This window comes from Anoplopoma fimbria, chromosome 19, assembly GCF_027596085.1.
Source record: "Anoplopoma fimbria isolate UVic2021 breed Golden Eagle Sablefish chromosome 19, Afim_UVic_2022, whole genome shotgun sequence".
NCBI lineage: Eukaryota > Metazoa > Chordata > Actinopteri > Perciformes > Anoplopomatidae > Anoplopoma > Anoplopoma fimbria.
Genome location: NC_072467.1, coordinates 6031539 through 6044235, shown reverse-complemented (window position 1 = coordinate 6044235; position 12697 = coordinate 6031539).

Genomic DNA, 12697 nt, shown 5'->3' with positions numbered 1-12697 from the left:
GATTTTAAATGAGGTTTCATATTTAGAGGATGGTGTGTAAATTTGTGTACATAGTGAATATATTAGTGTATATATAACTGATCCTGGAACACATGTACTGTTCCAATATCAGTTTCTCCTTGGCTCTCCATTCAGTACCACATACAGCTGGTTTTCTCCAGATAATTTCTTATTTGTCTCTACCCTTGGCAAAGAAACACATATGCTCTAAAATGACTTATTGCATTGAAAACAAATGTAATCCATTAGCTAAATGTAGAACTGTCTTTGTCTTCATAGTTTTTCATCTAGTGCACGTTTTATATTTTAATTAAAAGAAGTCTCCATTTCACTGGATCCTTTCAAAAAATTGTTTTCTTTACATATTTCCATTCTTAAACTATTTGAGAAATCCAAAATAGTTTGGATTAAGCATCAGCTCCATAGGGGAGGAACCAATTGATTATAAAGAGACCTAGACTCTTTGGGAGGAGAAAGGGCCCCCAGTTGTTTCAAACCAGCTCTTCTAACTTCCCAAAGTGCAGGGGCCCAGAGGCAGGGCTGCGAGGAGTGAGTGTGCCTCCAGTAAATGACGCAGAGCGACCCCTCTGAAGCGGCAGTGAGCTGGGTGGTGAGGAAGGACTTCTAGGATGCATTAAATCAGCCTGATTAGGAGTTTTAGGCGAGGGCAAGGCTCAGGTCTGACTGAAAGGCTGCCGGCAGCTCTTGAGTGATACTATTCACATCTTGGGAGAAAGGTCAGTGTCAGAGGAGTTCACAGGCCCCATCTCCATTCTTATGCTAAAGGTTCATATACACATAGGCTCATTCAGGGGCTGGAAAGGCATAAACAGCTTCTACTGACTTTCCCTCCAAAAGATTTGGATTCTTTAGCTTGAACTCGGAGGTCCTGCCTCTGTGTTTCTCTCTCTTGTTGCTTCTGAAGTGGAAATTGGTTTTAAATTGAGTTTATTGAACTTGAAATCATCCATTAAAGTTTATTTGCATCTTTACTCTTGTAAGAAAGTCTAAATCATGTTTTAAAAAAAATGTCAGACCTTACAAGAAGAGATATGGCATTCTTTTTCTATATTTTCAAATGTGTCTATTCTAAATCAGAGCTAAACAAAATCTAAAAGTTGTTTTATTTTTTATTTCCCTCTTTTAAATATCCTCAGAGGTGAACCTGCTGTTGTTACCCCCCATATATTATCTGTTGTACCAGTCACATATTTGTTTTCTACTAACCAGGTTTTATTAACTTCCTGTAAATAGACTTCTTCCAAGCATTTTCCTGTCCGTCAGTGAGTCCAGGGGTCAATGGGGAATAGCAGGAAATAGCCACTTAATTAGCGGCCCTTGACCTTTGGCTCTGGCTCAGGCGGCTCCTGACCTCAGCGTCTCTCCAGCCTGTTTAATGTCCTCTGGGGGACTGTCCAGATCATGACCCCTGACCCCCTGCTGACTTACAGGGACTTCACCAACAGGTCCCTGACCAGCCGTCTCGCCTCACAAGACACTCATCAAAAAGCAATATTCAACCCAAGGAGCAGATTCAAGCAATTACTTCTGCAGAGGGATGATAGGACACTGAAGCTGACATGATTATGCCTGGAGCTTTCCAACACGTGTTTGCAGAAAGAAAGCAGAAAAAGACACACATTTGCAGAGCATATAGGGCAAAGAAAAATAAATTTAATGATGAAAATCACCAGTGTAACAGTTTTTACAAAATCAATTGAAACCTTTGGGCTTTCGTTCCATCCACACTCCACAGAGGATGATTTCACTAATTAGTTTCAAGTCATCCAGAGGGGGGGAACTAATCACCAAAATCAGTCGCTGTACAGCGTTTGGATGGATTGAAAACACACCGACTTCTGCATGGCTCGCCATGAGAGAGAGCTCCACTGCTACATGAGTGTGATTTTAGATTCGATCGATGTGAAAACACGTTGGTTTTATACTCTTTTCACCTTCAGACTCTCTTGAATCCCCACTTTATTTATGACTATTTTTGTCTCTTTTTTGTTTATTTTGGTTCATAGATCCTGTATTTAGTCTATAGTAGATAATATTAATAAGTAGTATTCTAGTTTTTTTAAGTTGCTTCTCCTAAAGTACTTCTGCCGCTTCAGGTTCACTTTTTTATCTTAATTTCTCTGTCATGAGGAGATGTTGATGGTTTTACACTTTATTCATTTTAAATAAATAAGTGAAAAAAAGGTTGTTGTAAACTTTAGGAAAACATTTTAAAACAAACTAAGATACATTTTGGCCCATTGAATAAAATCGTATAAATTATAGAAGTGATCCCATTAAAGTAATATTGTTTCATTGTTTAAAATATAAAACCTCTAAATCTAAATATAGCGTTATTCATTGTCATGCAGTGGAAATTACAAAATTTGGGACGTATACTAAAGAGACAGAGATAATCTCTTGTTTACCCTGCGTGTGTCCATCTGTTGTTTGACTCTGGACAAAGATCAGTCGGACACTGATTGAGGTCCAGATGACACCAGGAAGGCCTGTAATCCCAAAACCTGATTAATCGTCCAAACTGGGCCCTGGTGGGCAGTAAAACAATTTGGATTGAGTGTAAACAACACACATATTTTAAACCAGATTTTCAAATATAACACAATATTATATTTTATTAGTTTAGTACTTCAATTTTCCACAGTAAAAAAAATCTGCACAATGTGATTGTAAAATATGTGGGGGATGAAAAAAAGCTTATCTAATTTTTATAGTGGAGAGAGTTTTGTGGGTGATGAGCTTTTCTTTTCTCACACTGATTCAACACACGTCCCCTGTCTGCTCCTCCTAATTAAAACTTAATGTGGGGTCACTCAAACACTTTCTCACAGGATCCTCACACACATTACCATGTGAATCTAAAAACAGAAAAGAGAGAGAAGGAAAGGGTCCTGCAGGCTTGACTCCAAAATACATTGTCTATTTTAGATTTATTGTAATTTATTTTTTTGAAGATTAAAGAAAATATTTAAAATAAAAACACGTATTAGCATCTCAGCAGTGTAATAATCTATTGTTACACTGCCTAATTGGCCACCAAAATAATTTCTCAAAAACACGACTGTAACACAGAGATGATAATATTTCCAATATTTTTATTTCAGCATTAACCTTAAAACAATCAACTTTATCAATAATGCATTTAAATCATATTAATAACTATTTCAATTTAGGCATATGACAGCAATGATTTTTAATAAATTATGAATTAAAACATGCATGAGCTATGAAAATGCACGAGAAATAAATAGGAACATTCTGTTTTTTTTGCAATTTTAAAAATAGCACAAATGTGTAAACATGGTGAATCCCACACTTAATCATTAATACAGTCTCTTAACATAAAATTTTATAGATAACAGTCTTATTTGAGTTAAACATTTCAGGCTTACAGAATAGCCCTTTTGTTTATAAAGTCCTTTAACACACAGCACATCTCTTGAATTCACGTTGCAGTGAAAGGTTCTGATGACAACATTTCGTTGAGTTTGGTCCACGATCCCCTCCTGTCCGAGCAGGTTCCTACAGAGTGCAGAGAAGCTGGCAGATCCTGTCCCATCCTGGGGATAAACGATGGAGAGAATCATTAGCATGAGTTTCATAAACTCTTACATTCTGCATGGACCGTAATAATATTTTACAAGAAAGAAAGAGTATTTTTTCGTCACTACAATACATGCTTTTTCTGCAGATTTTACAGTTTTGAATATATATATTATGAAAAAAAATATATATGTTTAGTCAAGAACTAGAAGATACAACATTTATAATAATGAATATCTTTGTTTACAATCCTTTTTCAAAGCTTGCAAAGCACTTGCATCATTTGTTATAAAATAGATTAAAACAACAAAAAAAGCAAAGGGCCACAGGGTAAAACAACACATAAAAGTGCTGCCATATAAAAGCGAGTCTATGGAGATATGTTTTAAGAACCAATATGCAGAAGGCATTAATGATTCTGCAAATCTAACCCTCTGCAAACAAACAACTGAATTTGTAGTAGGGCAGGATTTTTACTTTTGCACATCAGAAATTGAAGGCAGTGTTTCAGAAAAACAAACTTTCCTTTCATGCCCTGTCAAAATAGGCCCCTGCGCTCTGCATGTTGTTCTTCTCTCCCATTTTCAGGCTGTATGCATGGAGGGATCTTAAGGCTTTTATCCCCACAGGGAACCAGCCCGAACTCTTTCTCTGTCAATTTTCACCCACTCCCCAATTCAGACAAGCCTTTTCTCCCACCAACCCCACAATGAAGGATTTGTCCTCGTTCTCTTTGTCCACCTCTGATATCTTTTTTTGACTGCTCCCTCTCTGCAGACAGCATGCAGCGTATGCAAATACCCACTCTTTTATTCCTGTGTGAATGCAACCTTAAATGAGGACACACTTGCACACGTTTACAGAGGGGGCATGGAAACATGCACATATTACAATCAGTGGATTTGCATGCCCCCTCTGACACGCAGCCACTTAAACATCGAACACTGGGAATTTTGAAATGAGCAGGCGGAAATATATGCTTAACTGGTGCCACAGATTATTTTATCTATATGCCTATATATGCAGTTTATCCAGACAAATGGATAGCAGAAAATATAACATAAGAATGGAGGCGTGGGACACAGAGGATGGATTCTGGTTGAAAAGACTTGAGTTATGTTTTAGTTGGGAAGCCTTTTTTGTGGTTGATTGTATTTATAGAACTTGAAAAAGAAGAAAAAGCTCTTTCTTTGCAATGTAAGAAGTTCTTTTATTTTCTGACAAGTGTTGTTTCACCACAAGAAATGGTATATTTGCTGTCTTATAAGCCCATAAGTCCACGGCACACACACACAATGGGTGTTCAGATGTGTAGGATGTGGCTGAAAAATGAGACACAAGTGGTCCGACACAATAGCGGGTCTGCACTGAGGAAGAGGTGTAGACTGGTAATGTGTGACTCTAAAGGCTGGATGAATTATAATGGTGTCTGATGAATATAAAGCGTCTTCTTGCAGCTTACATTCCCAAGCTGGCCCGTGCCATCTGTGAGTGTGTGTGAATGGGTTGGAGTTAGTGTGTGTGTGTGTGTGTGTGTGTGTGTGTGTGTGTGTGTGTGTGGTGGGGGGTTGACGTCTGCCGGACAGCTCTGACAGTTCGGCCTTTTCACTCGTACATTACTGAGCAGGCCGGCCTCTTTCCCATAGCAACCCTAACAGAGGTCAAAGGCTATGTACCCCCCACCCACCCACCCACCACCACCTCCTCCTCCTCCTGTACTGCAGGGTGGCCACAGACTCTCTAAACTCCCCGACTGGCCACAGACAGAGCGGCTGCACCCATGAACTTGAACTTGTGTGATGGAGTCGTATATCTTACCTGATGCAAGAAAAGCCACATGAGGATGAACATCCTCTGGACTTTTTCCTCATTTTCACCCTTTAAACCCGGTATCAAATTCCGGTACTGAGCCAGAAGAGTAAAAAAAAAATGAAAATGAGGTCACACCAAGGATTCCCCCTAATTCTCCTCACCCTAGAACCTCATCCCATCCTGGTATGATTACAAAGGGCCGCTGTATTAAAGGCTCAGTCACCTAATTCTCCTCTACTTTCATTGGAGCATACAGGACCCCTACTCAGGGACGCCACAGCCAACAGACGTAATCTGAAAAGCCTGGGATGTAGAAACTTCTCTCCATCTTCCTCTAAGATACTTAATGTCAGGCTTTGTGCTAGATTAGTCTCGGCCAAAGTTGCATTAAAAACCCCAGATGAGCCCCGCTTGACCCACATTGGACCTCATCCAAGACTATGGGCGGCCCCTGAGCCAGGCTTTATAAATCACAGTAGCGCCGTTAAAACATTAATAGTGTCCACACATAGTGAGGAGAATCCGAAGAGGTAACCCAGGAGCTATATGGTATTAACATTTTATCGCTACTATGGCTACGCTGCTTCACCCACACAGAATTGGAAGTGGGCGCCGGCTACTGTCACTTCATCATGTCACACATTATAATTTCCCTGCACTGAAAATCCCACAGAGCAAAAGCAATACATAGTTATAAATGAATAACAGAATAATAGAGAAGAAAGAGAGGAAAGTAATCATCTATATTCATTTTTTTGGGAGAAGATACTTTCTTTTTGTCAGTTTTTAGGTAATATACAAGAAGGAATTGAAGAATTAATATTTAAGTCACTGTGTCTAGACCATGCAGAGGATTTAGGGACGTTCACATCCCAAATCCTCTTGACACAGTGTCAAAGAAGCTGACCTCACTGTTCAGCCGCTCTGGATTCAGACAATCTTGATTGAAACCTCTGTTTGTTCAGAGCAGATTAAAACGAGACTCCTAAGCAGTTTCACCAAAGTGTTTTATAAGACATCACATTCTATCAAAATCCAGACAAGCTCACCTTGATAGCGTATTTTAATTTTGTGCCCTAACGCTCCTTTAATGTCAAGCTGCACATTGCAATTAGTATGAATTACAGACAGTCTTTAGATGAATACATATTCTGTGTGCTGGTGTGTGTGTGTGTGAATCACTCTTTTTTTTACATCCTAGAAATAGTGATTGCTCTTCTAGCAGGCATAGTAAGGACGAATACATTTTCCTGACAAATTTGCTTCAGTCACCGCCTCTCTTTGACCACGCTGTTTCTGCCGACTGCCGCAGCTATCACATACAGTTGCAGACCGACCTCTCCCTTACTCTTTTCAAACACACACACACACAAACACAAACACACACACACACACACACACACACCAGTCCTCCATGCCCAAATCCATGCAGGCTGCAAATTGCTTTAGCATGGCACTGCACAAGCTAACACAAGCTCAGCAGATGCAGAGGTAACACTGGTGGCTCAAACATGGCTGCCCATGTGCTACACCTGCCTCTGGTGCCTCCTTTACATACGCGGATACCTTTGTCTCCGCTGTCTTTAACCCTTTCTTGATAAGCCAATCTTTAGTTTGACTATACGAAAGCCACAATTTCATCATTTCCCCCATCTGCTCCTCTGTTTTCTCTAACGTAGCATGGAGATCTGCAACAGAGACGTAGCACGGAGCGAGCTACAGTATCTCCAAGATTAATTTCTCGCCTTCACCTTGCTTTCTTTCTTTCTTGCTTCTGTCAAATCTGCCCGAAGCAATGCGCTGTATATCACAGATAAGCAGCACAAATGCAATTATAAAGGCAGGTCTGAGTCTTTTATATGAATAAAGAGAGGGAATAATCTTTTGACATGTGGGCCGCACATGCCTTAGATATTTTGTGGAGGCACATGTACAGTATGAGGCTCATTAATAATCCTCATCCGTAGGTTACATCATTCAGCTTGTTAGGCACACCCATCGCCTTAGCTGAGTCATTCTTGGTGAAACACCGTTACATGCTGTCTTGTGAGATTTGTATGATGTCTGTCTGTCTCGCCATCTGAGAGCGATACAGATATTTGGATTCTGTTTGCAGGAAGGACAAATCATATCCAGCTGGTAAACTGAGCGAAGATAAAGGTGTGCATGGCTGATGACAGGCACACTGCATGAAATAAAGCCAGATTCCTAATGTTAAAAAAACTAAAAATGGATCTTTTTGGTGTTGAAACATCATTGCATTACGCCTTTGATACAATCTAACGGTAAAGCGTGACCTACTGTGTGACAGGGTGCAGGCCTGAGCTTCTATATGCATATCATGTATGAATGCATCTCTAATGCCAGTGAGATCCTTCTCCAAACAGCATCTACATGCCTTTCAGACATGCAGAAGAGGCTGAATAGACTAATGAACAGTCAGGTGGCACTCCACCCCCACCCCCATCACACACATATCAAACACACATACACTTGCTCACACATTAAAACTCAGCGGCTCGCCCGACCCCGGTGATCCGAGCGACAGTCTAATGTCTCAGGCATCTGCTCATGTCTAGTCTGGAGGGTCTTTCCCACCCTGCCCCCAGCCCAGGCCCGCCGCAGCACCGGCTCCCACAATGGTGGGAAAGCAGGCCTTTACGGGCAGGGGGGGGATAGGGGCGGGGGTGGGGGACTAAACAGCTATTGAGAGGGGAGAGAGCGAGAGAGCGGGGCTGAATGATAATGTGAAAATGCACGGCGCTGTTCATTAACACACAAGCAGCACTGCAGCTGCACATGTTGGCCCTGGACACACATGCTCACGTGTCACTCTCTTTTCTGCTTCAGGTTGCTGCCTGAGCCACCGGGGTTACAGAGCAGCTCTACGCTATGACAAGAGCGTTCACAGGAGCGCTGTGTGTGTGCGTGTGCGTGTGTGTGTGTGTGTGTGTGTGTGTGTGTGTGTGTGTGTGTGTGAGGTTACAGGGATAGAAGTGGTAAAGATTTGGAGCTTTGATATTTGTCAGTCACTGTTGGTTTTGTCTGTTTGTTTTGTCAGATTTTGGAAAGGTGTGACATTTTTACATCAGTGATGTTGGACATATTTAATCTTTGTGTTTGTGTGTGTGTGTGTGTGTGTGTGTGTGTGTGTGTGTGTGTGTGTGTGTGTGTGTGTGTGTGTGTGTGTGTGTGTGTGTGTGTGTGTGTGTCCAATAAATCTTCTTAACCATGTGTGCAGCGTTGTAGTAGCGGAGTTATACTGCCTATATACTGAGAGGTGTAATCAATATGAAATGTTTAGGACTAAAAGCTGAAGATGATATGAGATACAACATGTAACCGGTCTTTTAGGTGTATCAAAAATTCCATTTGAGGCACTTCACATGTTCTGAACATCACTATTAAATATCATATACTGCTAATAATCAGTGCAGATATCATTACAGATAAAGAGCTGCTTTCTGAGCCAACATATCTTTGTTCATAAAGTAAACTAAATCTGAAATTGTAATGGTTTCACGCAATTCCCCAAATAGCAATTATCTGAGTATCGCCTCCTCAACAGAATTCACCTGAGGACTTTAGCACATTAAGACAGCCAAGATACTGTACTAAACATCATAATATGAATCTCGTAATAAAAGCCGTTTTGCATGAATTAATCCACGAGGTTTGTCGGGAAGAAACACAACGTACACCACTGCCTGGTGTGCATCGGGGAGTAAAGAAGCACCATGACAAGAGAGGATGGCAGGTTTCCTTCAACCAGTGCCAGCTCATTAATTTTGTTTGCTACCCAGCCCCCCCTCGCACCACCAACTACCACCACCCTCCTCACCCACCGCCCCCCTTGAATCACCCCTTAACTGCTAATTAGCAGGAGCAGAAGATAGAAGAGAAAAAAAAAAAGGGGGAGGCCATGTGTGACTGGGGAGGAAATGGGAAACTCGTCTTCTTCCCCTCGTCCTTCCTCCTGCCCCCCGTCCCCCCATCCCCCATCACACAACCACACACACTCCCCCACCTCCTGCCCACCACCATCACCGCTGGTACCCAACGGAAAAACCATGATGCTGCTCACCTCGTGTGCCAGCCCAGCCATTTTAGGTGTAGCGGCAACGTCTCCCCAAGATGGCTCCTCTGAGCGCGCCCATACTCCAGGGATCCGGAAGGGTCTTTGTCCGTCCTCCTGGCACTGGGCAGAGTGTCCCCCCGTTGGCAGTGCAGATGGCATTAGAGGCTCACGGGCAAAAAAAGGGCGATGGGTGGGGGGAGGGGAGAGGAGGAGGTGGCAGTTGCAGACCAACCATTTTTCCCGCCTCTCTCCTCGTTTTCTTTTAATGATGGTTCTAACCCTCCTTTCAGGGATCCCCGATCATTCAATGTCGTTAATCGGAAGCCTGTAATAAGAAAAGATGGAAGAGGGAAAACAGAGGAAAAAAACATGAAAAACACATTTTGCACTCTTAGTTATCATTATAGCTAAACAATGGCTTCACTTTTTTCCTTTAAACCAGTAACACTTAACATGGGCACTGAGTTTTGGTAATGGAGTTATTAAAACATTTAAATCTCTGGCCAGCTTTGCTCAATCAATGTTCAGCCCCCTTGTTGAGTTTTTGTGTGTGCATGAGTGTGTGTATTTTTTGCTACAATAAAAGCACAAAAAGAATCATGTCCATTGTACACGTACGCAGGTTGAAACAAGAATGCCTTGGACCATCCCATAAATAAAGCCTCAAGTGTTTTTTTCCCCCTTCGCTAAGGAGGTGCGCCATGCTGACACGCCCAAACAGGCGAAGCTCTGGAAAAGACTTAGACCACGGCTTTTTTTCACACGCATCCGAGCAATTAGCCCGGTTTGACAGCAAGCTCTACTGTAATAGGTAGTTAAGAGAGTGAATGAAAACTCATCTCACTTTGGTGCTCTTAAGGCTTTAGTGGCATTCTCTGGGCTGAGCGTATGCACCACACAGCGCTGAAGTACCAAGTTAAAAAACTCAGGTCCTGTCCACAGGATGGCCTTGGCCTTCTCATTGAGCCAAGACACAATGTGTCTTAAAGGCCTTGAGATTAGCTACAGCTTTAAATACAGACGCCAAGTGTCTTTTTTAACCCTGTGTGTGTAGGGTGCTACACCACTCAACTGCATTATTAGCAGTCGGAGACATTAGTGCCTGGACAAAGCAGTAGTCTCCCTTTTCTTTCCTCTACAAACAACATCTCACAGGTGAAATCTAAATATATAATAAATGAAAAATATACTCTTACAAAAGATAAAAGAAAATAAATCAAACAGTAAATGCTAAACATAAATCAAGAGGATCTGCTGCGGTTAAATATGTGCATTGACTATAGGGATGGCAGGGTAACCCACCAGTATGTCCCAAAGCAGGAGCCTCCAGGGATCCCTGAGAGAAATCCTAGAAGACTTGAGCTTTCCTGTTTTTTCTCTTACTGCAGGTGAGCAGGAGGGATAAGATTTTTTTTTACAACCCAATAAAATAAAATATTTGAAATGGAGAAAGTTGAGGAGTTCTTGTTTTAGTCTGTGCTGTTCCCCTCCACCAGAGCGACAATAAGCACCATGTTTCAGAGGATCTGATTGGACAGCAACCCTTATCACCATAAAAGAAGAGCTCAAAGAGTGTATTATCTAAATCCTCAAAATAAATCAAAGTGAGATGGAAATAAAATTTAAAAAACACTGTATTTGACACTTGATAAATGAGAAGCTGGCTTAACTTGCTGGTGCATCTATTTTCTCAGAGACATTTTTGTTTTCCTTAGAAAAGACAGCCCCCCCCCCCCCCCCCCATGTATGACTGATATAGACAAGGCAATTAACACATAAAACATTTTGTTCTGCAAAGAAAAAGCTCTGCAAACCAAATATCTCTAAGTCTGCCATATGCTAAAAGCGTGTACATATTATATTGCAAAAGGAAAAAAAAAATCACGTATTAAGCTATATAATAACTCATATAATATATGTAAGGTTTATCCTTGCCATTTGGGATCATTATTTTAATCATTCCATTTTTTAACAAACTTTAAGAAAACCACAAAACAAAACTATTTCCTTACCTTTTTGAGTTTAAAGCTTGAGGAGTGATCTTTCTTTCGGGAGTGAACACAACGTCACGGAAATCATTTCTACTTTCGGTTATCTAGCTTTATGACAGGTATTTAAGACTCATACAGCTAGATAACCAAAGACAGAAACAGACCCCTCTCACTCTGCTGAAGCCCGACGTGATGCTGACGTGTTCTAGAAGGAGGATGAAGACGCATTAGTAGGCCTATAATACTTAAAAAACACATTTAAAGTATTTTTTTTTTAAATTACGAGCCACTAAGAAAAACAGCAGCCTGACACGGACAAGATAAGAGGAGAATGATCACATTTTTTTTTAACTCAAACATTTCAGCTCACATTTATCGAGTTGGTTAAATAAGCTAAAGCATCCAGACTTCACATATTCCTGACGTGATATATAACGTGTCTGGTTGAAGGCCTACTAAATGGTACAGTGACCTCATTTTACTTTACATTTTAAACTGTAGTTATATTTTAAAAAGCCTATTCAAAAACATTAAAGGAATGCTTTAAGCTTTAGTAAGAAAATTAAATGATTATTTTGCATTTAAAGGATAGGTTAAATATACTTGTGGGAGGCCTATTGCATTAGTATGCCTTGCAATTATGACCCGACTGTATTTCTATAACGTATCGGACATAATGTTCCATAGTTGACAACGTGTAAAATGTTTATTCTAATAAACCTCGGAGATACTTTGATTATCCAGTTTAAACAAGTAAAGGACTAATTGGAAAATGGTTAAGTTGCATTCAAAAATATACATTTTTAGATAATACACTCTTAATTTGTAGGACAGGCCCTTATTCTACAAAACTACTCTGTAACACTACACTACCCTCTCAGCATTAAGAATCACCGCTGGCCTGCCATGCCATTTAATCCAACTACTGACCTCTTAACACACACAAGGAATGACAGGTGGACGGCTATTTCACAACCTGACTTATTGTTGTAAAATCAGACACAGGCTTTATAACTTTGTAGATGTTAGTTGGTATGATATAAGATACATTTTGAGCATTTTGTGTGTGTCAGTGGATGATCAGGAAAAGTCAGTGTGACAAATCTGGGCGGCCTGAAAACATGTACATGACCATGAACCTGACACAGTGTTAGGAATAAAGAAATATACATTTGAAGAATTAAAACAGCAGATCAACAGCTGACCCTTTTTAAAAAAAAAAAAAAAAAAATCTACTAATTGTGAATAGAGC